General features: G+C 44.6%; 1 protein-coding gene across 1 annotated transcript in view; it reads left to right on the top strand.

The window, feature by feature from the left end:
- Nucleotides 1-10099: 10099 nt before the first annotated feature.
- Nucleotides 10100-24548, top strand: part of ABCG4 (ATP binding cassette subfamily G member 4) — an 86465-nt gene continuing 72016 nt past the window's right edge. The window contains exon 1 of the mRNA XM_040325504.1: nt 10100-10343. The gene's annotated coding sequence lies outside the window, so the exon portion shown is untranslated. The remainder of the gene's footprint in view (nt 10344-24548) is intronic.

Below are 24548 nucleotides of genomic sequence, written 5' to 3' on the forward strand. Positions count from 1 at the left end.
TAGCGGTGCGACTCGATAAAGTGACCGCGGAACACATCTAGGGGAGATCAGTTCCGTGTAATCTTTTGCAAGGCACTGGGAAATACAGTACTCTGTTTACAATGTTTTCACTTCTTTCTCTGAAATGACGCCAGAAAAGATCAGTTCTTCTGGGTGTGGCGTCTCTAGAGAGGAAAAGATTCCTGTCACCATGAAAAAAATAAAACAAAAAACAGCAATCCTGTAAAAGATACTCATGCATACCTTTCCAGGTAGATTGAGGAATCTTTGGTCTCTTGAAGAGTCCTGGATGTGTCGGATAACATGTCCTTAGATTAAGGTGACCAGATTTTTTAAATTAAAATTTAGGGATGAGCTCCGGCGTGTTCGCACACTTCACATGCAGAGCCCACCAGGAAGTCTGCACGGTGCTGCACTAATCACAGGCAGGGAGACATTGTCCCGATGCTTGGCTGCAGAGATCGGGAAATGTCTCCCTGCCTGTGGTTAGCGCAGCGCCATGCATACTTCCTGGCGGGCTCTGCACGTGGAGTGTGCGAACACGCCGGAGCTCATGCCTAGCGGCAATCATCGACTCTGCACATCACCACCCGCCTCACGGCCTGTCAAGTCTTGCCCCGGCTAATAATGGGTGGGGAGCGGAGGAACATCACTCTGCCAGGGAAGGCAAGGAGCTAAGTAGACAGGTGGCTGGCCGGGACTTGAGCCAAGGCAGAAGAAAATGCGAGCGGGAGCAGAACGGGCATGCACCCGATACTGAAGAAATATTCCCTCCCCTCCAACCAGCACATGATCATCAGAAAGGGGCACAGATAATAGAATTTTTTTTTTTCTGCACTGACTCTTTGAAATTGCCCCAGCCCCTGTTCAAATCCAACCCGGGGACAGACTTGGACCGGAGACAGTGTCCTCAATCCAGGGAATCCGGAAACCAGGGATGTCTGGTCACCCTACCTTAGATGTGTGCTGGGGTCCCCTCCGTCTATGTCACTACTGCTGGTGGAAGGAAGCACAGCGCCCCAAAGGGGGCCACCGCAGTCCGACACTGCCAGAAGTGGCCCATTTTTTTCAAACAACAACAGGTCCAGATAAAAGAAGCTACCGTAACCCTCAGCAGTAATTAAAAGCCCAGTGCACCTCTAAAAACAATCCAAGTGTAACTAAACCCACATCGTAAAATATGAATAAATGGTGTATTACATGCTGTTCATACTCATTCACTCACTATGAGATTCATTTTCTGTACTCTGCAAAAAACCTGGTTGATCCTTCTGTTCTTTATCTCCACCTTCTGTCCATGTCCCCAATTCAGCTGTGGATTTAGCAGCTGTGGTGGCAGCTCTCTCTGGACATGCTCAGTTTTTAATGAGTTTCTTTGCTAAGCATTTCCTCCCTATCACATCTGAGCAGCCCATGTTATTATACAGTCACACATGTGGGCATATACACAGTGGTAAATTGTATCCCCCTTCCTTCCTTCCTCCTCCATGCCCACTAACTAGCTAAACACAATGGGGGTGAAATATTAAATGTAGATTGATGGAGGCTTCACCTCCCTCTTTTTCTAAGACACAGGCTGGAGGGGCATGACACAGCCTGTGACTGGCAGAAATCCGCCCACACCATGTTATTGCTAAGAATAATAAGGATTTCATTTCAACTATATATTTTTAGAAGAATTTAAAACAGTTTATTGATATTAATTAGTTATTTTTACTCTGTATTCCAAAGGCTGTTTTTTTTTTATTTGAACATGTAACCAGCAGCAGAGGACCAGAAGCTCTTCTGCTTATGTTACCCTGCAGACAAGCTGGGAAAACGCTGAGTCATGTGACAGCTCTAAATCGATTTGGAAAAAGGTACTTAGATTTATTTTTAATAAAGCTGTTGTATACCCTGCTTGCACATTTTTACCTACAGGTAATCCTATAATAAGATATTCACCTTGGGTGAGCGGCGCATGGACTCTGAATGTCCGGCGGATGCTGGCAGAAAACCGGAGCTCCTTGCCGGAAAGAGGACTCCAGCGCGCATGCATGGGTGTGATGTCATCACAGCTCCGGCCACTCACAGCACCAGAGCCGCGAACCAGAAGAAATGCTGAGGGAACATGTCAGCTCCCTCAGCGGTGACCAGGAGGTGATGCCGGCGCTTCGTTCTAAGGTAAGTATTTCATAATGAGCTAATATTTTTGTGGGTATACAACCGCTTTAAAATAATTACAGTGCCATCATCTACATACAGAAATAGAAGGGACAGTGAAAATTAAACAGTGGCCCGGATTTGAAATTTACGTTGTTTGCGTAAGTGAATCGTGAATGGAGCTGGACGCCATTCACGTTCACTTTGAAGCAAATGACGTCCTTGCGACGTCATTTACCGCAATGCACGTCGGGAAAGTTTCCCGACGGAGCATGCGCCCTACGCTCGGCGCGGGAACGCGCCTAATTTAAATGATTCCCGCCCCCTACGGGATCATTTAAATTGCGCGCGCTTACGCTGGGCATTTTGCCGGAGCGCCCACGCAATTTACGGAGCTACTGCTCCGTGAATCGCGGGTAGCGCAGAAAATTTGCGGGGGCGCAGGGCAAAAACAGTGCCCTGCGCCTACGTAAAAAAAAGCGCAAGGCTACCTGAATCTGGGCCAGTGTGTGTTTAGTATCACTTTAATTTCACCTTCCCTATTGACTCCAATGCATTTAACCTAAATGGTGAAATTTCACAGAAATCTCCTGCGTTTCACCTGAGGGGGTGTGGGGGAAAAAAAAACTCTCAGATTTGCTCATCCCTATGTAGCGCTACCTCCGCAGGAGCCGCTAGATTTTGAGTCTCCCTATTCCTGCACAGCCAGGCAACACTCATTTACAACTCTCATCCAGAGACAAGAAATCAGTCCGTGGGCTTGTTTTTGTTGTTTTATTGGCAGAAACAACTTGGATAGGGTATAGGGATTATTATGGGATGCCCAACTTGACTTGAAGAACAACATTCAAGGACAAACTTCCTTCCCTATGTACACAAAATGAAGATCCTGAACTTTACTCCCTTCTGAATAATCACAGTCTCTATTGATCAATACTAAGGTTCTTTGCAAACCAGGGGTTCTCGGTCCCCTTTAGTTAAATAGCACAAAGTTCCAAACTGTATGCAGAAGTATTGTGTCTACTTAGTAGAACCTTACACAGTTCTGACATTTGCAGATACTACCAGCCCACCTGGCTTCCTTGACTACTAGCCCACATGGCTGCTTTGACAAATGCCCCAGGGCAAGGGATTGGGATTTAACTGAACACTGTCCCTGTGAAAGCATGCTACGTCTGACCGTCTTTTCCCTTGTATGCCCCTGGGTGTGCTGAGGTACTCACACTGTCCCTTGATTCCTGCTGCACTGGGCAAGACTTCTGGTCAGGCCTCCTACTGTCCTACTGTCCAGATCTTCCCATGTAAGCCAGGATGTCTTTTGCCTAAGGCCGCGTACACACGATCGGTCCATCTGATGAGAATGGTCTGATGGACCGTTTTCATCGGTCCAAACCGATCGTGTGTGGGCCCCATCGGTTAGTTAACCTTCGGTCAAAAAAATAGGAGCTTGCTTTAAAATTTAACCGATGGACGCCTAACCGATAGGTCAAAACCGATCGTTAGTATGCAAAAGCATTGGTTAAAAACCCGCGCATGCTCAGAATCAAGTCGACGCATGCTTGGAAGCATTGAACTTCGTTTTTTCCAGCACGTCGTTGTGTTTTATGTCACCGCGTTCTGACACGATCGGTTAATTAACCGATGGTGTGTAGGCGCGGCGGACCATCAGTCAGCTTTATCGGTTAACCGATGACAACGGTCCTTCGGACCGTTCTCATCGCATGGACTGATCGTGTGTACGAGGCCTAAGACTCAAAATGAATGAAGATCCCTCTCTTAGGCCTCGTACACACGACCGAACATGTCTGCTGAAACTGGTCCGCGGACCAGTTTCCGCGGACATGTCCGACCGTGTGTACGGCCTAGCGGACCGGATTCCTGGGCTAGCGGACAGGTTTCCAGCGGACAAAAGTTTCTTAGCATGCTAAAAAACATGTCCGCTGGAAGCCTGTCCTTCGGACATGTCCGATGGTTAGTACGACTCATCGGACATGTCCACTGGGCCGAAATCCCGCGCATGCGTCAAAGTGATTCGACGCATGCGTGGAAGCATTGAACTTCCTGGGTCGCGCACGTCGCCGCGTCATCGTCGCCGCCACGTCACTGCGTTGTCACCGCGTATTCTGTCCACGGGGAATTTGGTCTGATGGTGTGTACACACATCAGACCAAATGATCCCAGCAGACATGTCCGATGAAAACGGTCCTTCCCCAGTCCCAAGGTTCCTTCCCAGGCCTCACTACAGCAACATCAGCACTCCATCTTCCACCCGACTCCCCCTGCTGACTAGGCTCCATGATATTTAAGAGCTGATCCAGCCACCCTACCATGCCTTCTGCCTGGTGATTGACAAGATTCCATTAAGTATGCAGTTTAGGACCTCCTGACCTCCACACACTAACTTTCAGAAGTTTCTCCAAGCTTCTATAACCAGGGGTTTCTCCAAGCTTCTATAACCAGGGGGAGGTACCAGAGACCTGTCCTGTAGAGCTCTCCAACCTGACCTAGAGTAACCTGACCCAATTACAGACTCACACAACTACCATGAGTCAACAAAATAAATTTACCTACATTAGTTGCATACTAGAGGGTGCTACACCTATTTGGGAGGTATGCGTTTGACTTGTCCTAGCCAAAAACCCTAAATGTAAAGTCTCATAAAAAAGATGGTTTTCAATGGATATTTGCTATTTTATCGGAGCAGGGGTAGTCACACTGTGTGGGTCTTACTCTGTACTGTGAACAGTTGTGCCCATAGAACACTAGACACGAGTGTGTGACCAAAATTAAAGAATACGTTCACTATTTAAAAAAATAAAAATAAATGCAAATTCAGACAAAGAATAAAACATTTAGAAGAGAAATCGAAGGAAAAGGTAAGTCAACCAACAATGCACTAGCTTAAAGGAACCTAATTAGAAAATAAAAAACAAACATTTAGAACCCCTTTAATTTTGCTGGGAGCGATCTTATTTTTGAGATTGAGAGCTTTGCAGTAGGTGATTCTAGGTTGTTCAGGAAGGATGGCTTTGAAATGGGGGTCTTGTTGCAAAATGTTCCACTGGTTAGCAAATTTTTTTTCCATTTTCTTAAATTGAAAGTGAAAAGAAGTGATGAATCTGGTAGAATGATCTTCAGATTCTCAGACCATTTTGGGGGGTTGTTTGTATTCCCTTTCTAGTATAAAGTGCAGGGTTTTTTATACAACTTTAGTGCCTTAGATATAAAAAGCATTTGATTCATGTATGTTAGCCCAACATTGTAAGAACAATTACACTCTGTGGCCCAGATTCTCGTAGGAGATACGACGGCGTATCCCCAGATACGCCGTCGTATCTCTGAGTCTGAGCCGTCGTATCTTGGCGCCTGATTCAAAGAATCAGATACGCCCAAATTTCACTAAGATAAGACCAGCGTAAGTCTCTTACGCCGTTGTATCTTAACTGCATATTTACGCTGGCCGCTAGGTGGCGCTTCCGTTGTTTTCAGCGTTGAATATGCAAATGAGCAAGATACGCCGATTCACGAACGTACGCCCTGCCGACGCAGTACAGATACACCGTTTACGTTGGGCTTTTCCCGGCGTTAAGTTACCCCTGCTATATGAGGCGTAGATGCGGCGTACCAATGTTAAGTATGGACGTCGTTCCCGCGTCGAATTTCGAAAATTTTACATCGTTTGCGTGAGTCGTTCGCGAATAGGGCTGGCCGTCATTTACGTTCACGTCAAAAGCATTGGCTTCTTGCGGGTTAATTTGGAGCATGCGCACTGGGATACTTTCACGGACGGCGCATGCGCCGTTCGTAAAAAGCGTAATTTACGTGGGGTCACATACAATTTACATAACACACCCGCCCACATCTTCCACATTTGAATTAGGCGGGCTTACGCTGGCCTATTTACGCTACGCCGCTGCAACTTACAGAGCAAGTGCTTTGAGAATACTGCACTTGCCCGTCTAAGTTGTGGAGGCGTAACGTAAATCGGATACGTTACGCCCGCTCAAAGATACGCCGCTGTACGTGAATCTGGGCCTGTGACTCTAAGTGGCCACCTGCAATGTTGGGCTAACATACATGAAACACATGCTTAAATAGGAATAAATATAAATAAGGTAAGGAGCGACATCACATGGTGGCACCACCCTCTTGTGATGTCACCGACCCATGCATACTGAGGGGTGTCCCTGAATGGCAGTTTGGAAATGTGGTCACCCTAGCCGGACTCCACTTCTGTATAGGTAGGACGCTGTCTCCTATGGCAACAATATTGTAGAAGTTACTAACTGTAATCATATCCAACTATTTGCAACAAGAACTGTTCTCAGCTTACCCCACAATCACTCACTCACTCACTCAATGAGTTCCCAGTCTCTCCCACTAGTCTTCAGATCCAATAGCTACTGGATCCCCTGGGCTCTTCCACTGTTAGCACTCAATATCTTCCTCAAGCATCACCCCCGCCTCCGTGCTGGGTCCCTGGCTTGGCACTCACAGATACTCTTCAAGCGTCACCCCTGCTGACACGCTAGGTTCCTGGCTTGGCACTCACTAATGCTCTGTAAGCGTCACCTCTGCTGTCCCCCTGGGTCCCTGACTTGGCACTTGCTGAAGTTTTCCCACTTCTTCACTATCCCCAGCTGGTGAAATGTCTGCTCTGGTACTGGCCTCAGCTTACTCACAGTGGTCTCTGGTAACAAGGTGGATGGTCCCTTAGTGGCGACAGCTTCCCCTCTACCTCCGACCACAACTTGTTCCCCGGCCAGCAGAACTGTTACTTCTGGACTACAAGCCCACAGTCCCAACGCTACACTGATCTCCTGCTTCTGGATAGGCCCTCAGACAGCCTAGCAGCCAGATGTCCCTGGTAAAGGCCTCAGATTTACGGCCTAGTAGCTCGGGGAACAGCATAATACACGTCCACCCAGACAGCCCTCCAGGTGGCGCAGAACCCCGATCACCTGACTCCACCAAAATAAATAGGCCCTCCCAGCAGGCCAAGAGACCCAAGAAAATCTATGCCCATTGGCTAAGACCCCCTTTCATTCCTAATCTGCCCTTGCTATGCCATTGTGTCACCAGCTAAAAGTGCAGGAAGTTCAGAATTAGGGAGAAATCAATTGATCTGCTAACAATTGGCTATGGCAACTATCGCCTGGCAGCTAAATTTAATAGCAGCCCTGTATAAACATCAGGGTGCTACACATCTTTACGCATTCAAGTGCATCTATGTGCAAGTATTTTACTGATCATTACGCAGGGACTTTCCTCCTAGAAAACACAGGTGTAATGATATCAGTAAAATGTTTATAGCCGTGTGAATTTATTTATATATTTATTACAGGTACCGTATTTATCGGCGTGAAAATCAGGGCAAAACCGTGGGTGAGTGGTATACGCCTATACCCGCCACGAGTTTGAATACTGCGCCGGCATATACCAAGCGCAGTACACTCGTGTATCTTCGGGCAGTCTCGGCGCCTCTCGCGCTGACGTCCTGAGCTTACAGGACGTCAGCGCGAGAGTTGCCGAGCCTGCCCGACGATACACGAGTGTACTGCGCTCGGTATATGTCGGCGCAGTATACAAACTCGGCGCGGGAAACGAGCGGGGAGGACACGAGGACGCCGCAGAAGGACGCCGGACCCGACGAAGAGGACCCCCGGAAGCCGCAGAAGGACCCGTACCCGACGAAGAGGACACCCAAAGCCGCAGACGGACGCCGGACCCGATGAGGCCGCCATGGACGCCGCGCAAGACACCAAAACTGTAAGTACAAAAAAAATAACTTTTTTTCACAGGATTCGGGGCAACTTTAGGGGTGCGCGTTATACCGCGATAAATACGGTACTTATATAGCGCCTTCAATTTACGCAGTGATTTACACATAAAGTATATTGTAAATTTACATCAGTCCTTGCCCTCAAGGAGCTTACAAACTTAAATCCCTAACTCACGTTCATACATACATACTAGTGGTGCAACGGATCGTCATTGATCCGTGATCTGTACAGGTCAACATCCTTCGGTTCGGCACACATGTGATCCGCAGATTGACGAGGCGTGGTCTGGAGAGCAATGGAGTAGGCAGGCAGTATGAGCTCTGCTGCCGTTACTCCTTTTCCTACCATCCTGTCAGCATCCTGGTAGATTCTTGCCATCCACTTCATCCGGGGTTCCATCCGGTCTCCTCTGCTGTCTTTGGAGCCTGTCAGCCTGCTAGAACGCCACCTGTGGCCGCGGACATGTGGCCTCCCAGTCCTGCATCGGCCATAAAAAAAAGTTCCCTGAGCAGCGGCCATCTTGGTCCACCTGACGGCGGCTGCAACAAGCTTTCCTGGCCTTCCTGATTGCCTGGAGTTCGCTCCCCTCCTGGATCAGCCTCCGGAGTGCCTGAGAGTGCTTCCGCAGCACATCCGCAGCCTACACCTGCCTTGCGACAGCCTGCGGCGTTAGCCTACCTCCTGGAGCGGTGGCCATCTTGCTCCACCCGGCGGCGGCCTAGGTGAGCTCTAATGATGAAGGAAAGAGGTTAGTGGATAAAACCGTGACAGTGTTAATAAACAAAAAGACAAAACTTATGTTTATTTGTCTTGTCTTTTTTTCTTTTTGCTGATCTGAAAAATGATCCGATCCGTGACTCTGATCCGAGAAACGATCCAAACCGTGAGTTTTTTGATCCGTTGCACCTCTAATACTTACATACATACATACATACATTTGTGTGTGCAGTCTTTTGCATTAGGTTGAGCAGAGCAGTGGACGGTGTCAGCAGAGCAGAGATTGGTGTCAGTAGGGCAGTGGATGGTGTCAGTGTTTTTTTTTAATTATTTAAATTATTTATTTTTATTTTTTACAATATTCTTTTTTTATGAATTTTTTGCAATTTTTTTGGGCGGCCATAAGGGGGCTTTGGTGAAATATCAAGGGTCTAAACGGACTCCTGCTGTCTCACTTTTGAGACAAAGAAAGAAACTCAGGACAGAGATACAGATCATTCACTCTTCATTCTGGAAAAAAAATATTTACCAGTCCCTTTCTTTGAGAGAAGAGGAGAGAAGCTGGCAACATTGCAGGGGGGAGACATGAATCAGCACCGCATTGGGGTGATAAGGGTGTGCCCAGGCACAGCCGGCACACCCTGTGTGCATGCCTATGCATACATACATATGAAAAAAGCCTAAAGACACACGATCAGAAAATCGTATAAAAAAGAATACAGCTTTTTTTAAGCAATCGCATGATAATCTGATCATTAGCTTTCGTCCAAAATCATCCGACGAGAAAAAAAACACAAAAATGTTTCTTATACAATGCCAGATCGTACGATTTTCGTTTAATCAATGCAGTTCTCGCCTGAAAATACAATACAAACACAAAACAACACATTACATCACTTCCAAAATTGTATTCTGGCGTACAAGAATTTTTGAACTTTAGTAACCTCTTCATGGAAACTAGCATACAAAAAAAAAAAAAACGCATGGTTGTTCGTCCAATAATCTCATTGCGTCTACCAGGTTTAATTCACATCTGCTGGTGTGGATGGACCCTAACAGCCGTTAGATAGACCCAAAAGCATTCAAGAAAATATTTTTTTTTTTTAGCCATGTCTCGGCTCAGCCAGTGTACATGTGGATCACGGAGCATGCATTCCATAGCAAACCGTGCTTGTTAGTAAATGTAACACATATACACGATAAGCGCATATAGTGACTGCATAAAAATTCCAATGATCAGTTGTCTGGGCAATTAAACAAACATAATGTAGTACATCGATCCCATTGTATGTGTTGGTAGGCAGCATCTGTGTGCTTTTATGTTTTTGATCATAAATGTTATATAAAAGCATCCAATCTAGAATCGTGGTATGCATGAATCAGATGAATTGAATCTGCCTTATGATTATATCTGATTGTAAAGGTGTGCTGTGCCTTTAAGAAGAGCTGAGTGCTGCCTGTCAGATCATGGCTCTGCATCAGGACCAGCCTTGTCTAGCTGAACATCAGCATCAGCACCAGGAATGAAAGGGATGGCCATGGCTGGGCAGACACAAGGTGATGGCTCTGCTCCTTCCTTTGCTTGCACTTGTCTGTCCTGATCCCTCCCCTCCTCCTAATTCCCAGGGTTGGCTTCACACAGAAGCAGCTGGAGGAAGAAGACAAGAGGGGGCTAGCTGTGACCTCCTCCAAATTTCCAAGGTAGGACCCTCCGCAATGATAACATCCATCTGTGTGTGTGAATGGGATCCTGAGGACTGAGGATGGGGAAAAGGCTGGGAGCCTAAGGAGTGCTGGGTCTGATTGATGGGAAGGTGATGGTCAATTACTGGGAATAATAACATCTAACGCTTCCCTTTAATGTTCTAGGAATCTGATGTATTTTACCCAAGCAGAAATACAACATGGGTGGGACCAGGAGGGGGGTGAATTGTACAATAAACACCATCCAGAGGAAGATGATGTAGTGTAGATGAACGCAGTGTACTCTGCAGGATATATAGGAGGCAACTCATAGAAGACAACAGAAACAAGTCTACATCACCCAAAAAAATGAAATAAAATACAATTCATTTTACAGGTTTCATTGATCAAAACAGGTTGGCCTAATATTTATTCTCTTAAAGGGGACGCGTCAGGATTAAATATGGGAGTTGCCATTGCTGATTTAAAGTACCAGCTTAGGGGCTGTACGGATTATGTTTGCTGTCGCCGACCGGGAACCTGGCTGCATGCTGTCAGAGAAGGTTCGAAACAACTGAACGGCATGCTTGTTGTAGATCATTGACTGACTAGTGTGGGAATAAGGATGGCTGACCCGGAGCTTGCACGAGTCAGCAGTCTGTTTAATCTGCCATTTCCTGCCCTGTCCTTTAATGGCCACAAGCATTTTCTAAGAGAATAAACAGGTTATTTTTGTGTTATATCATTGCTATTTATAGCTTTCATTTCTGTTTGTGAAAGACGGGCCTGGTGATATATTCTAGAGATGACAGATCTGTTTGTTAGTGGTCATTTCCGTACTCATATTGGCATGGGATCCTCATGATAAATCATGCCTTATTTAAAGGGTAACGCCAATTCATGGAGAAAGAAATAGCAAATAACAAAGAAATATAGCATATACAATTGCATCACAAGTCATATTGTAATTGAATGTTATTAAAAATTACATTTCCTTTTCAATATGCAGCCACTGTCATTTTCTGTAAAGTACAATGCAAAATGGCTACCTGGAGGAGTTCTGTACACAGAAGGGGCTGGATTCAGGTAGGAGATACGACGGCGTATCTCCAGATATCTCTGAGTTGCGGCGTCGTATCTATGTGCCTGATTCATAGAATCAGTTACGCATAGATTTCCCTAAGATCCGACCGGCGTAAGTGTCTTACACCGTCGTATCTTAGGCTGCATATTTACGCTGGCCGCTAGGTGGCGCTTCTGTTGATTTACGCAAGAAATATGTTAATTAGGTAGATACGCCGATTCACAAACGTACGTACGCCCGGCGCTATTTTCTTACGTCGTTTACGTTAGGCTTTTTCGGCGTAAGGTTGCTCCTGCTCTTATGAGGCGTACGCAATGTTAAGTATGGACAACGTTCCCGCGTCGAATTTTTAAATTTTAACGTCGTTTGCGTAAGTCGTTCGCGAATAGGGCTGTACGTAAGTTACGTTCACGTCTAAAGCATTGACGATTTGCGGCGGAATTTTGAGCATGCGCAATGGGATTCTTTTATGAACGGCGCATGCGCCGTTCGTAAAAAACGTCAAAGGCCCCGTACACACGACCGAACATGTCTGCTGAAACTGGTCCGCGGACCAGTTTCAGCAGACATGTTCGGTCGTGTGTACGGCCGACCGGACAGGTTTCCAGCGGACATTTGTCCAGCCGACCGTTTTCCAGCGGACAAAAATTTCTTAGCATGCTAAGAAACATGTCCGCTGGAAGCCTGTCCGTCGGACATGTTCGGTCATCTGTACAGACTCACCGTACATGTCCGCTCGGCCACCATCCCTCGCATGCGAAGTGATTCGATGCATGCGTGGAAGCATTGACCTTCCAGCGCCGCGCACGTCGCCGCGTAATCGTCACGGCGACGGCACGGCCACGTCACCGCGTGTCGTGTACGCGCGGATTTCTGTCTGATGGTGTGTACAACCATCAGACAGAAATCTCCGGGCGGACATGTCTGCTGAAAACGGTCCGGCGGACCTTTTTCAGCGGACAGTCCGTCCGTGTGTACGAGGCCAAATACGTGGGGTCACACTAAATTTAATTAAAACACGCCCACATCATCCAAATTTGAATCAGGCGGGCTTACGCCGGAGCACATACGTTACGCCGCTGTAACTTAGGGAGCAAGTTCTTTCTGAATACGGAACTTGCGCCCTAATTTACGGTGGCGTAACGTATCGTAACGTAACGTTACGCCCGCACAATATTATGCAGGGCTACCTGAATCTAGCCCAAGGTGTACAGAATGCCCCCCCAAAACAAAATTTACTGCTTGTGTGATTGGCTCACTGATTTTCCCAGAAGTCTGCCTTAAGATATAAGTCAATATAAGGCATCCCTGCAACAAAAATTTTATTTTTGGTGAGATACTCCCAATATTATATCACGTCTAAAGGGATGAAGGCCCAGCAGCTTTCCTCATTAGTGCCCTGCAGGTGCTACAGCTGATTGATAATTATGAAACCACTCCCATTAGATTCACTTACCCACATGGGCACAGACAAACACACATGGATATCTTCAGAATAACAAAAGGTAGGCATCTGTAACAAAATTTGTTAAAATCTTTGTAATGTTCATAGAAGGGAATTTTTTTTTCTCAACAAAAGTGGAGTTACTCTTATGCCGCGTACACACGTTCGGTCAATCCGATGAGAACGGTCTGATGGACCGTTTTCATCAGACCAAACCGATTGTGTGTAGGCCCCATCGGTTATTTATCCATCGGTTAAAAAATTTGAAACTTGTTTTAAAATTAACCGATGGATACCTAAGCGATAGAAAAAAAATCGATCGTTAGTAGGCACGTCCGTCGGTTAAAAATCCACGCATGCTCAGACTAAATTAGGGGACGCGATAGCTCGTTCTGGAGATAGCACATTCATCACGCTGTAACAGACAGAAAAGCGCGAATCGTCTTTAACTAACACGAAATCAGCTAAAGCAACCCCAAGGGTGGCGCCATTGGATTTGAACTTCCCCTTTATAGTGACGTCCTACGTGGTTTACGTGACCGCATTCTGACATGATCGTTTTTTTAACCGATGGTGTTTAGGCACGACTGACCATCAGTCAGCTTCATCGGTTAACTGATGGAAAAAGCCTTGAGGGCTTTCACACTGGAGCGGTGCACTAGCAGGACGGTAAAAAAAAGTCTTTGGACCGGTGAAGGAGCGTTGTGTATACCGCTCCTCCACCGCTCCTGCCCATTGAAATCAATAAACACTGCGGCTATACCGGTGGGGGTTTTAACCCTTTCTCTGCCGCTAGTGGGGGGTAAAAGCACCCCGCTAGAGGCTGAATAGCGCCGCAATATCGATGGTAAAGCGCTTTACCGCTGCCCCAGTGTGAAAGGGGCCTTAAAGGAATTTCCAGACCAGGAATAAAACCTTGACCTATTCTCCAAGCTATTTGGAAAGTGACGTTCTCACAGTTTTTATGTTCATAAACATGTGTTCAGCATCTCGTTATTACGGTAGTGTAGTGTTGATTTTCAAAAACAATATGATTGTTTTAGGCTTAGTTTACACTTGCAGTTTGGGAGAGATAAAAACAGGCATTTGAGCCACATATTTACCACCATCCCCAACCGCCTCCCCTCATTGCAAATGCAGCAAGGTAGAAGTATATACAGCATCCCACAAAAATGAGTACACCTCTCACATTTTTGTCAATATTTTATAATATCTTTTCATGTGACAACACTGAAGAAATTACACTTTGCTACAATGTTGTGTAGTGAGTGCACAACTTGTATGACAGTGTAAATTTGCTGTCCCCTCAAAATAATTCAACACACAGCTATTAATGTCTAAACTGCTGGCAACAAAAGTGAGTACACCCCTAAGACCCCTTTCACACTGGGGTGTGGGCGGCGTCTGCGGTAAAATGCCACTATTTTTAGCAGAGGTATTCGGCCGCTAGCGGGGCACTTTTAACCCCCTGCTAGTGGACAAAAAAGGGTTAAAACCACCTGCAGAGTGCTGCTGCAGCACTTTCAATGGGCAAGAGCGGTGGAGGAGCGGTATACACACCGCTCCTTCACCGATCCAATGTCTTGGGCTTTTACACTGGAGTGAAGGGAGCCACTCTTTTAGAGCGCTTTGCAGGTGCTATTTTTAGCGTTATAGCGCCTGCAAAGCACCTCAGTGTGAAATGGGTCTAAGTGAAAATGTCCAAATTGGGCCCAATTAGCCATTTCCCCTCCCTGGTGTCATGTGACTTGTTAGTGTTACAAGGTCTTAGATGTGAATGGGGAGCAGGTGTGTTAAATTTGGTGTTATCACTCTCACGCACTCAAACTGGTCATTGAAAGTTCAACATGGTACCTTACGACAAAGAACTCTCTGAGGATCTGAAAAAAAAATTTGTTGCTCTACATAAAGATGGCCTAGGCTATAAGAGAATTGCCAAGACCCAAAACTGAGCTGCAGCACGGTGACCAAGGCCATACAGCGGTTTAACAGGACAGGTTCCACTCAGAACAGGCCTCGCCATAGTCAACCAAAGAAGTTGGGTGCACGTGATCAGCGTCATATGCAGAGGTTGTCTTTGTGAAATAGACGTATGAGTGCTGCCAACATTGCTGCAGAGGTTGAATAGGTGGAGGGTCAGCCTTGGAGTCAAGCATGGTGGTGGGTGTGTCATGGTCTGGGGCTGCATGAGTGCTGCCAGCACTGGGGAGCTACAGTTCATTAAGGGAACCATGAATACCAACATGTACTGTGACATACTGAAGCAGAGCATGATCCCTTTTGGAGACTGGGTCGCAGGGCAGTATTCCAACATGATAACGACCCCAAACACACCTCCAAGATGACCACTGCCTTGTTAAAGAAACTGAGTGTAAAGGTGATGGACTGGCCAAGCATGTCTCCAGATCTAAACCCTAATGAGAATCTGAGGGGCATCCTCAAACAGAAGGTGGAGAAGCGCAAGGTCTCTAACATCCACCAGCTCTGTGATGTCGTCATGAAGGAGTGGAAGAGGACTCAAGTAGAATCCTGTAAAGCTCTGGTAAACTCCATGCCCAAGAGGGTTAAGGAAGTGCTGGTAAATAATGGTGGCCACACTTTGGGCCCAATTTGGACATTTTCACTCAGGGGTGTACTCACTTTTGTTGCCAGTGGTTTAGAAATTAATGGTGTGTTGAGTTATTTTGAGGGGACAGCAAATGTACACTGTTATACAAGCTTTACACTCACTACTCGCTACATTGTAACAAAGTGTAATTTCTTCAGTATTGTCACATTATAAGATTTAATAAAATATTTACAAAAATGTGAGGGGTGTACTCACTTTTGTGAGATACTGTACATGCCACAACTGTGATGCTTCGCTTTTCTGACAGATTTTGGGGGGACCCCTACGCCATTTAAAAAAAGAAATTGGCGCAGGGTTCTTCTTAATAGCCATACCAGACCTGATGGGGCAGGTATGGATTTTGGGGGGACCCCCACACAATTTTATTTTGTGTGCGGGATTTCCCTTAATATTCATACTAAACCTGAATGGCCTCGTAATGGATTTTATATGCCGTTTTTACTATTTTCGAGTTACAGAGGAGGTCTAGTGCTAGAACTGTTGCACACGTTCTAACGCACGCGACGATACCTCACATGAGGTTTGAACGGCGTTTACATATGTGGGCGGGACTTGCATGCATGTTCGCTTCTGCGCGAGAGCTACCGGGGACAGGGGCGTTTTAAAAAAAAAAAAATTTCATTTTATTTTTATTTTACTTCATATTGTTTTTTACACTTTTTTTTTATCACTTTTATTCCTATTACAAGGAATGTAAACATCCCTTGTAATAGAAATCACTGTGACAGGTCCCCTTTATGGAGAGATGTGTGGTCAATAAGACCCCACATCTCTCCTCCAGGCTTACAAGCACGAAATCGGTGAAAAAAAATTCACCGATCACATGCCGACAGCCGCAATTGCGGCTTTGTTTACTTGCGGGTACCGAGCGTCACGTCATAACGTCGCGCCCGGTCCTCCGACGGTCATAAAGATGACTGGTGACCATCTGGTCACCAGTCATCTCTATGCTTCCCAGACAGCGCCGGCCAATTCGCTCTCCGGGCCCCCGATGGCACGGGAGAGCCCGGGGAAGCACCGGATGGCAGCGGGAGGGGGGACGTCCCCTCCCGCCGCCTATAAGAACGATCAAGCAGCGGAACTGCTGCTTTGATCTTTTTATAGTGCACAGAATCAGTGGCTGAAGACGGTGATATCTGATTGATGCCTGTAGCTGCAGGCATCATTCAGATATCACCGCACAAAGCCGCACAAAGCCGAGGACGTTAAAAGACGCCCTCCGGTTGTAAAGTGGTTAAAATCACTGCTCCTGAAAAAAAATGCATTTTTTAAAACTTTTGTTTGCATTGATAGATGTCCCCTGGGTCAGGACCCGGGTCCCCACACCCTTTTTATGGCGATAACTTGCATTTTTTTTTTTCTTCTTCCACCTCAGAGAACTCTATGGCTGCGTACACACGATAGGATCGCCAGAGGAGAACGGTCTGACCGTTTTCATCAGTCCAAACCGATCGTGTGTAGGTCCCATAGGTTATTTAACCTTCGGTCAAAAAAGTGAGAACTTGCTTTAAAATTTAACCGATGAACGCCTAACCGATAGGTCAAAACCGATCGTTAGTATGCAAAAGCATCGGTGAAAAACCTGCGCATGCTCAGAATCAAGTCGACGCATGCTTGGAAGCATTGAACTTTGTTTTTTTAAGCACGTCGTTGTGTTTTACGTCACCGTGTTCTGACACGATCGTTTTTTTAACCGATGGTGTGTAGGCGTGACGGACCATCAGTCAGGTTCATCGGTTAACCGATGACAACGGTCCTTTGGACCGTTCTCATCGGATGGACCGATCGTGTGTACGCGGCCTATCAGGAGACTTAATCACTTTTATGTTCATTCGCTGTCTCCATCCTAGTTCACATCATAGTAGGAAATGTCTTCATAGTTTTGTTTATTACATGCATGTGTATAAATATAAAGAGCCTATTCCGGCCCCGTGATAGGAATACAAAAATAGAAAAGGTGGAGGTTCACCCGATTTTGTCACTTTGTATGAATTACTAGTCCCCCCGATGTACATAACGATTTCGCTATTGAAAAAAATTCTAAAAATGTCTATACCTTGTTTATGGCTCCTCGACCAGGCACTTCCTGCTTCTAGGGTTGCGGGACTGGGCGTGTCGCTTTGCACCGCAATGGATTATGGGATCTATCATGTGTGTCTCTTCACGATGACGAGACACTCCTTTCAGCAGCCAGAGGAGAAATCTCGAGAGATTTCAAATGTCACATGACTCTGCACCCGGTCATGTGACCGGGGGTGGATACAATTCGCCCATTGTAACTAACAGCATTCGCCGCATCCTGGAAGATCGTACAGGAGGGCTTCAGAGTGCCTGCAGTGGAGGGCTTCAGAGTGCCCGCAATTAAGATGGCAATGTCCATCATGAATTTTTATAAAATCTACTTTTGGGGGATATCGTCCTGCTAGCGGCTGCGATGATGAGACTAGTGAGTACAATTTTCTTTGTACCATCAGCGTTACAAAAACGTATTTAAAAAAAAAAGTTTTCCCGCAGAACTCCCTCTTTAAATTACTATGTTATTAAGAGTTTCCCCGCCCTAACCCACCCCCCGAACCGCCCCCCCCCCCCCTACCCACCCACCTCTCTCCGAACATCCATCTCATGTCGTGTCTCCATTTGCTTATTGCCCTTCTTATTCTATACCATCCTGTCTAGATATCTCTGTGACAGCTTATATTCAACCCAATCCTGCCATTTCAGTTTAAATCCCCTTTCTCCTTCTTCCCCCATAAACCTAAGCTGTTCAGTGTAAAAGATATCATTTATTTTGCAGAGCCAGTTCCTCACCGTTGGACTCTCAGGATCCTTCCACTGTCTATGAATCAAACACTTCGCTGCGTTTAGGATATGGGGAAGCAGGGTTCTCATGTACTGTTTAATAGGCATTTTTGTCCCATGAAACAAGCAAACCCACGGGTCGGCAGGTATTTCAATTCTTGTGATTTCCTTGATTACTAATATAACTTTTGTGCCAGTATATTTTTTTTTTTGGGCACGTCCACCAAAGGTGTGACATAGTTCCGGATTCGGCACAACCCCTCCAGCAAAATTTGGAGGTCTCCCTTTGATAGTGGTGTGCAACATCCGAGGTTATGTACCATCGTGATAGACATTTGAAATTCATTTCCGTCAGCCCGCAGTTGGCTGATGTAATATGCACCATCTTTAAGATTTTCCCAACATCTTTCTCGATTTCCCTTGTTGCCAGCTCCTCATCCCATTTACTGATATACGGAGGTGGCCCCAAATTTTTTAGTCCCGTCAAAATTTTATAAATCAAGGAAATCCCGCCCCTTCCGATCGGCGCAGAACACAAACGCTCTAGTGAGAGAAGATTTCCCTCTTGCCTAATCGTATGAGGGAGGGATTCGGAGAAATGTTTCAGTTGTGAGTATCGCCACCTATTCAGCTCTAACATTTCATTTTTTTTCTAGTTCCATATAAGTACAAATTCTACCGTCTTTTAGTATATCCCTTCGTTTTGCATCTGTTTTTTTTTTTATCCAACAGCCGAACAAACTTACTTTCCCCGGTGCAAAATAATTTGTATCATATAGTGGGATTAATGGGGAATTATATCCCCATTTTTAATTTTTGTGTACCCTATCCCATATTAACATTGATGTCCGTGTGATCATGTGCATGTGCTCATTTAACTGTCTAAATTGTGCCGGAATCCAAATCTCCTTCCTTAGCCTTGACATATTTAACCACTTAAGACCCGGACCTTTAGGCAGCTAAAGGACCGGCCAGGTTTTGCGATTCGGCACTGCGTCGCTTTAACAGACAATTGCGCGGTCGTGCGACGTGGCTCCCAAACAAAATTGGCGTATTTTTTTCCCCACAAATAGAGCTTTATTTTGGTGGTATTTGATCACCTCTGCGGTTTTTTTGCGCTATAAACAAAAATAGAGCGACAATTTTGAAAAAAAATCTATATTTTTTACTTTTTGCTATAATAAATATCCCCCAAAAATATATAAAAAACATTTTTTTTCCTCAGTTTAGGCCGATACGTATTCTTCTACCTATTTTTGGTAAAAAAAATCGCAATAAGCGTTTATCGGTTGGTTTGCGCGAAATTTATAGCGTTTACAAAATTGGGGATAGTTTTATTGCATTTTTATAATTTTTTTTTACTACTAATGGCGGCGATCAGTGATTTTTTTCGTGACTGCGACATTATGGCGGACACTTTCACAGCAAAAAATGACAATTGCAGTTTGGGAGTTAACCACAAGGGGGTGCTGATGGGGTTATGTGTGACCTCATGTGTGTTTACAACTGTAGGGGGGTGTGGCTGTAGGTGTGACGTCATCGATTGTGTATCCCTATAAAAGGGATCACACGATCGATGACACCGCCACAGTGAAGAACGGGGAAGCTGTGTTTACACACAGCTCTCCCCGTTCTTCAGCTCCGGGGACCGATCGCGGGACTCCAGCGGCGATCGGGTCCACGTGTCCCGCGGTCCTGGTCACGGAGCTTCGGACCGGGTCGCGGGGTACTAGCACAGGACGTACCTATACGTGCATGTGCCCAGCCGTGCCATTCTGCTGACGTAAATGTGCAGGAGGCGGTCCTTAAGTGGTTAAGCTACTTTCCAGTTTAACCCTCTTTTTCTCTTTATTCTCTTTAATCCAATCAACCACCCGTGCCATGTGAATTGCCCCTACAGTGTTGATGTCTGGAACCCCTAAACCACCATGTGCCTTGTCTCTTGTTAATATTGCCATGCTTATACGCGTTTTTTATTCCACCATTTAAAGCCTACTTAATAACTTATTTAATGTCTTAAAGTAAGCATCCGGTAGTGCAATCAGTAACATTTGTATTTTATATAGAATCTTAGGGAGGGTTAACATTTTGAATCTGTTTATCCTCCCTAACATAGATTTCTGTCTGTATGCGATTTTGTTTAAGTCCGTTTTAATGTCATTCAGTAGTGGAATGAAATTGTGTTGGTAAATTAACTTGAGTGATGGTGTTATATTGATTCCTAAATATTTTAACTCGGTGTCTCTCTCGATGTCTCTCCAAATAAATGGCAATAACTTGCATATAAGCCTTTAAAATTATCACTTTTGTTTTTTTCTTGTTAGTAATCCATAGACTTTAACGGCGTTCCGCGGCTTTTGAATTTGCCACGAACGTCGAATATTGTTCACTGTTTGGCGAGAGCGAACACCCGACCTTCGTGATGAACTTACGTTCGACTCAAACATCGGGCCTTATCATCCTTACCCACCAATAGAAAAGAGGGATTTCTACATTGACACCAATGTAGTAGAAGCATTTACATCAACCACCAGTGTTAGGGGGAATATACAATGACCTCCATGCAATGACAACCAATGTAATGGGGTTATTTTACATCAACAGTCAATAAAGGGGGATTTCTACACTGGTCACTAATGTAAGGGGGATTTACACTCACCACCAATTTAAAAGGGGCTTTTACATGGACCACCAATGTAAGGGAGGATTCGAAATTGACCACAAATGCAAGTTTGGATTTTTTTAAGGATTACCAATATTAAGAGGAGTTTCTACACTGGCCACAAATGTAATGGGGATTTACACTGACCACTAATGTGATAGGAGCATTCACAGTAACCATCACCAATGTAAAGAGGGATTTACACTGACCACCTATATAAGGGTGACCTTCACACTGGCCACTAGTGTGAATAAAAGGATTGTACACCAAGCCCCAATGTAATGAGAAGATTTACACTGACTACCAATGTAACTGAGAAATTTACCCTGCATTCACATTTGTGTAAAATTACTTTCCCGACACCACAGAAACGTGCTGCCCTTTAGCAGATACACAGAGGAGCCATTAATGTTAATGACACCCTCATGCATCGGCTGAGATGTGCGTATTCACATGCACCAAAATTCTTTTGAAGAAGGGTTCCACCTCCAATTTGCTTACCTTTGCAGAACAAGCTGATGTTAGTAGTCCTTTTTTTCCCTTTTCCTTTCCCCTATGTAAAAATGAGCAGTTAACCTGGGCAGAGCCCCACTGCATGGGAAACCCTTTTCTTTGCCCAGAGTTGAGCGTTAAGGGCAGGCCCGGATTTAGTCTCTTTGTCGCCCCAAGGCCGGGTCCTTCAATGCCGCGCCCCTGCTCCTCCCCTTCTCTATACACAATACAGGCCCCTTTCACTGTTATGTTATTGGTCTCTCTTTAAGCTCCTCCCATAAGCAAAAATCTGTACCTAACTTCCAAGCCCCTCCCCTGTCACTATAGTGAATATCAAGCCCCTCCCTATCATTTTAGTGAATGACAAGCTCCTCCTCTGACTCTAGAACCCTCCCCTATATTAACACCCATATTTCAGGCTATTTCTCCCACACTAGTTCCCTCTCATAAAAACAGAACGGCCCCTCCAAGCCCCGCCTCCTCTTGCTCTCCAGGACACCAGGCGGAAAGCAGCCAGGCAAAGAGGTACCGCGGCGCCGCCCCTGCACTCACTGCCACCCCGAGGCCTGGCCTCGTGACCTTGTCTGGAATCCGGCCCTGGTTAAGGGAGTGGTAAGTGTTTAATGCATTGCATTAGCTTATTTTAATTATTATTATAATTAATACAGGATTTATATAGTGCCAACAGTTTGTAAAGGTAAACAGTTTTTTATATGCGCACTTTAAATCTAAGATGTATTTGTTCTCCAATATTCCGTCTTATTTCTTATATTTAGTGTGCATTCAGGAGCATATTTTTTTTATGAACAAATTACAGTAGCACTTGGAGGGACAGCACTGATCAGGTGCACTGCATGTACATGCTGAGAATGAATATGTTGATAGGAGGAGAGAGCAGAGAGGTGACCTTATTAGTCTGTTACTGCTTCTTCATTGTATGGTCATAGGTTAGGGGCAGGGAGGCGACAAAGCTGCGCTACTTAACTGCAATAAAGAAAAATAAGGTGCTGTCTTAGAATACAAGTAAAAGTAATTTGTTTTTATTGGATTTGGAAATATCAGTAAAAGATTGAAAGCTTATAACCATTTTAAACCTACGGACCATAACAACTACATTTCCCTTAATAGTTGTCATCGTAAATCATGGCCATTTAACGTCCCCAGAGGTCAATGCATCCATTTACGAAGGAATTGTACTATGGTTAAAGATTTTGTTTAGCAATCCAAAGTTTTGCGTAAAAGATTTCTACAGAAAGAGTATAAGAAATCAGTGATGGATAGAGGCGCCATAAATAGATGACACATGAAAAAAAAAAACAGGGGGGGGGGGGTGGACTTAGTGGGACTTTATATGAAACGTATGTGAATACATCTCTATCCCTGATTCAGTAGAAAGAAAAAGGGATAAGTAGATGACAACTCGAGTTAATCTGAAGAAGATCCAGATAATTATGATAATTACGTATAGTGCTATATTATAACATACAACACAAACAAATGGAAAAAATTATCCAAGAATATTGGGTCATATTGCTAAAAGACAAAGCATTGGATCCAATATTACCACCTCATTCACGTTTTGTATTACCAAAAAGCACCAACTCTTAGGAACTTTTTGGTCCCTGGAGTGCTTGATCCTCCAATACAGAAGAAAAACTAGCATATTTTTCAACTGTTATCAGGTTTTTATGCATGTGGGATATGCAAACCTTGTACTGTAAAATATCAAACGTAAACAGTAAAAAGAGAAAGGATTTTATAGCTACAAGCACAGGTATAACATTTTATTTGAAGGATTTCATAACCTGTTCCACAGGGAAAGTAGGGTATATGCTTGAATGCCCCTGTGGGCAACAATATATAGGTCATACCTCTAGACAACCTTTAGTGAGAGTTAGAGGACATATCAGTTCACCTGGTGAGCTCTGCTGTCTGATAGACTGTGTCAATATCAGAACACATCCTTTGGTAGGTAAAGCTCATACATATAAATGTATTCTATATATTTAGCTGTTTGCTTGGAGTTCAGCTTTATAAAAAGTAATGCGCAAGGGGTGTAATTATAAAACAAAAAATATGAATCAAATGTTATTCATTCATACAAATTATTCTAAATGCAATCAGTGCAACTGCCTCTAACCAACCATATAATAAGTAAAAGGATATTGTTAATTAATAGTTTAAATTAAGTTGCCATCTGTACCCTCTCTCGTGATTTCACAACACCATTAAATCAATTCCAAAATAACCTAGTGCAGCACAACAAAATACACATAACAATTAAAAATCATATAATTTGTGAAAGTCCAGAAATATTATTCCATTCAATAATTCAATCCTCCAAAAAAGTGCAGAAAGTCCAGAAAGCTATTGGTCTTCTATCTTTTCCACTTTATTCAGATCCACTTAGCCAATGACGTCTCTCTAGTCCTCCTTGGCTCCAAGATCTTTAAAACTGCAGCTATTAATATACTCGTATTCCACATATGGCTCACATGTTATAGAAAGTCAGATACATAGTATTTTTTTTTTACTTTTTATTTCAATGGCCCCAATAAACTACAGTATTAAAATCAAAAAGCGCTTTTAAATACACATCAGCTGGCTCACCAATACACAACTTCAGTGATGTTGACTATTCTCTCCTAGTTTCTTTTTCCTATTATCATTAGCTCCATCTAGTGACCATAATGCAGTATTTTCCTGATTTGCGCTATTCTTGTAAATGAAGAAGATCCAACCTGGAGAGAAAATATACTAATAGCATTTGATTTTACCAGCATTCATACAGAATGAATGTACATGTAGTTTAGCAGGATTATAAGCTCTGCAAATAATTTTTAAATACTCCCCTAAGTGTAAGAGCTTGTATCGTGTCATCTGCCTTCCTAACACATTCTGCCCTCTTCTTTACCACTTAACACATTTGCACTTTACCCTACTTCTGGAGGGAGCATGCATGCATTATCCTTGAACAGAAAAGTGGATAAAGATTATGGGGAGGGAGGGTTGCCAATGTGATAATGAGAGCCCACTCGTTTTAAAAATAGCACACATTGTACAACCATAAATTGTGCACCATCTGCGTTCAAAGTGAACTGGATTTCCTTTTG

Source organism: Rana temporaria, chromosome 10 (genome assembly GCF_905171775.1).
Source record: "Rana temporaria chromosome 10, aRanTem1.1, whole genome shotgun sequence".
Taxonomy (NCBI): Eukaryota; Metazoa; Chordata; class Amphibia; order Anura; family Ranidae; genus Rana; species Rana temporaria.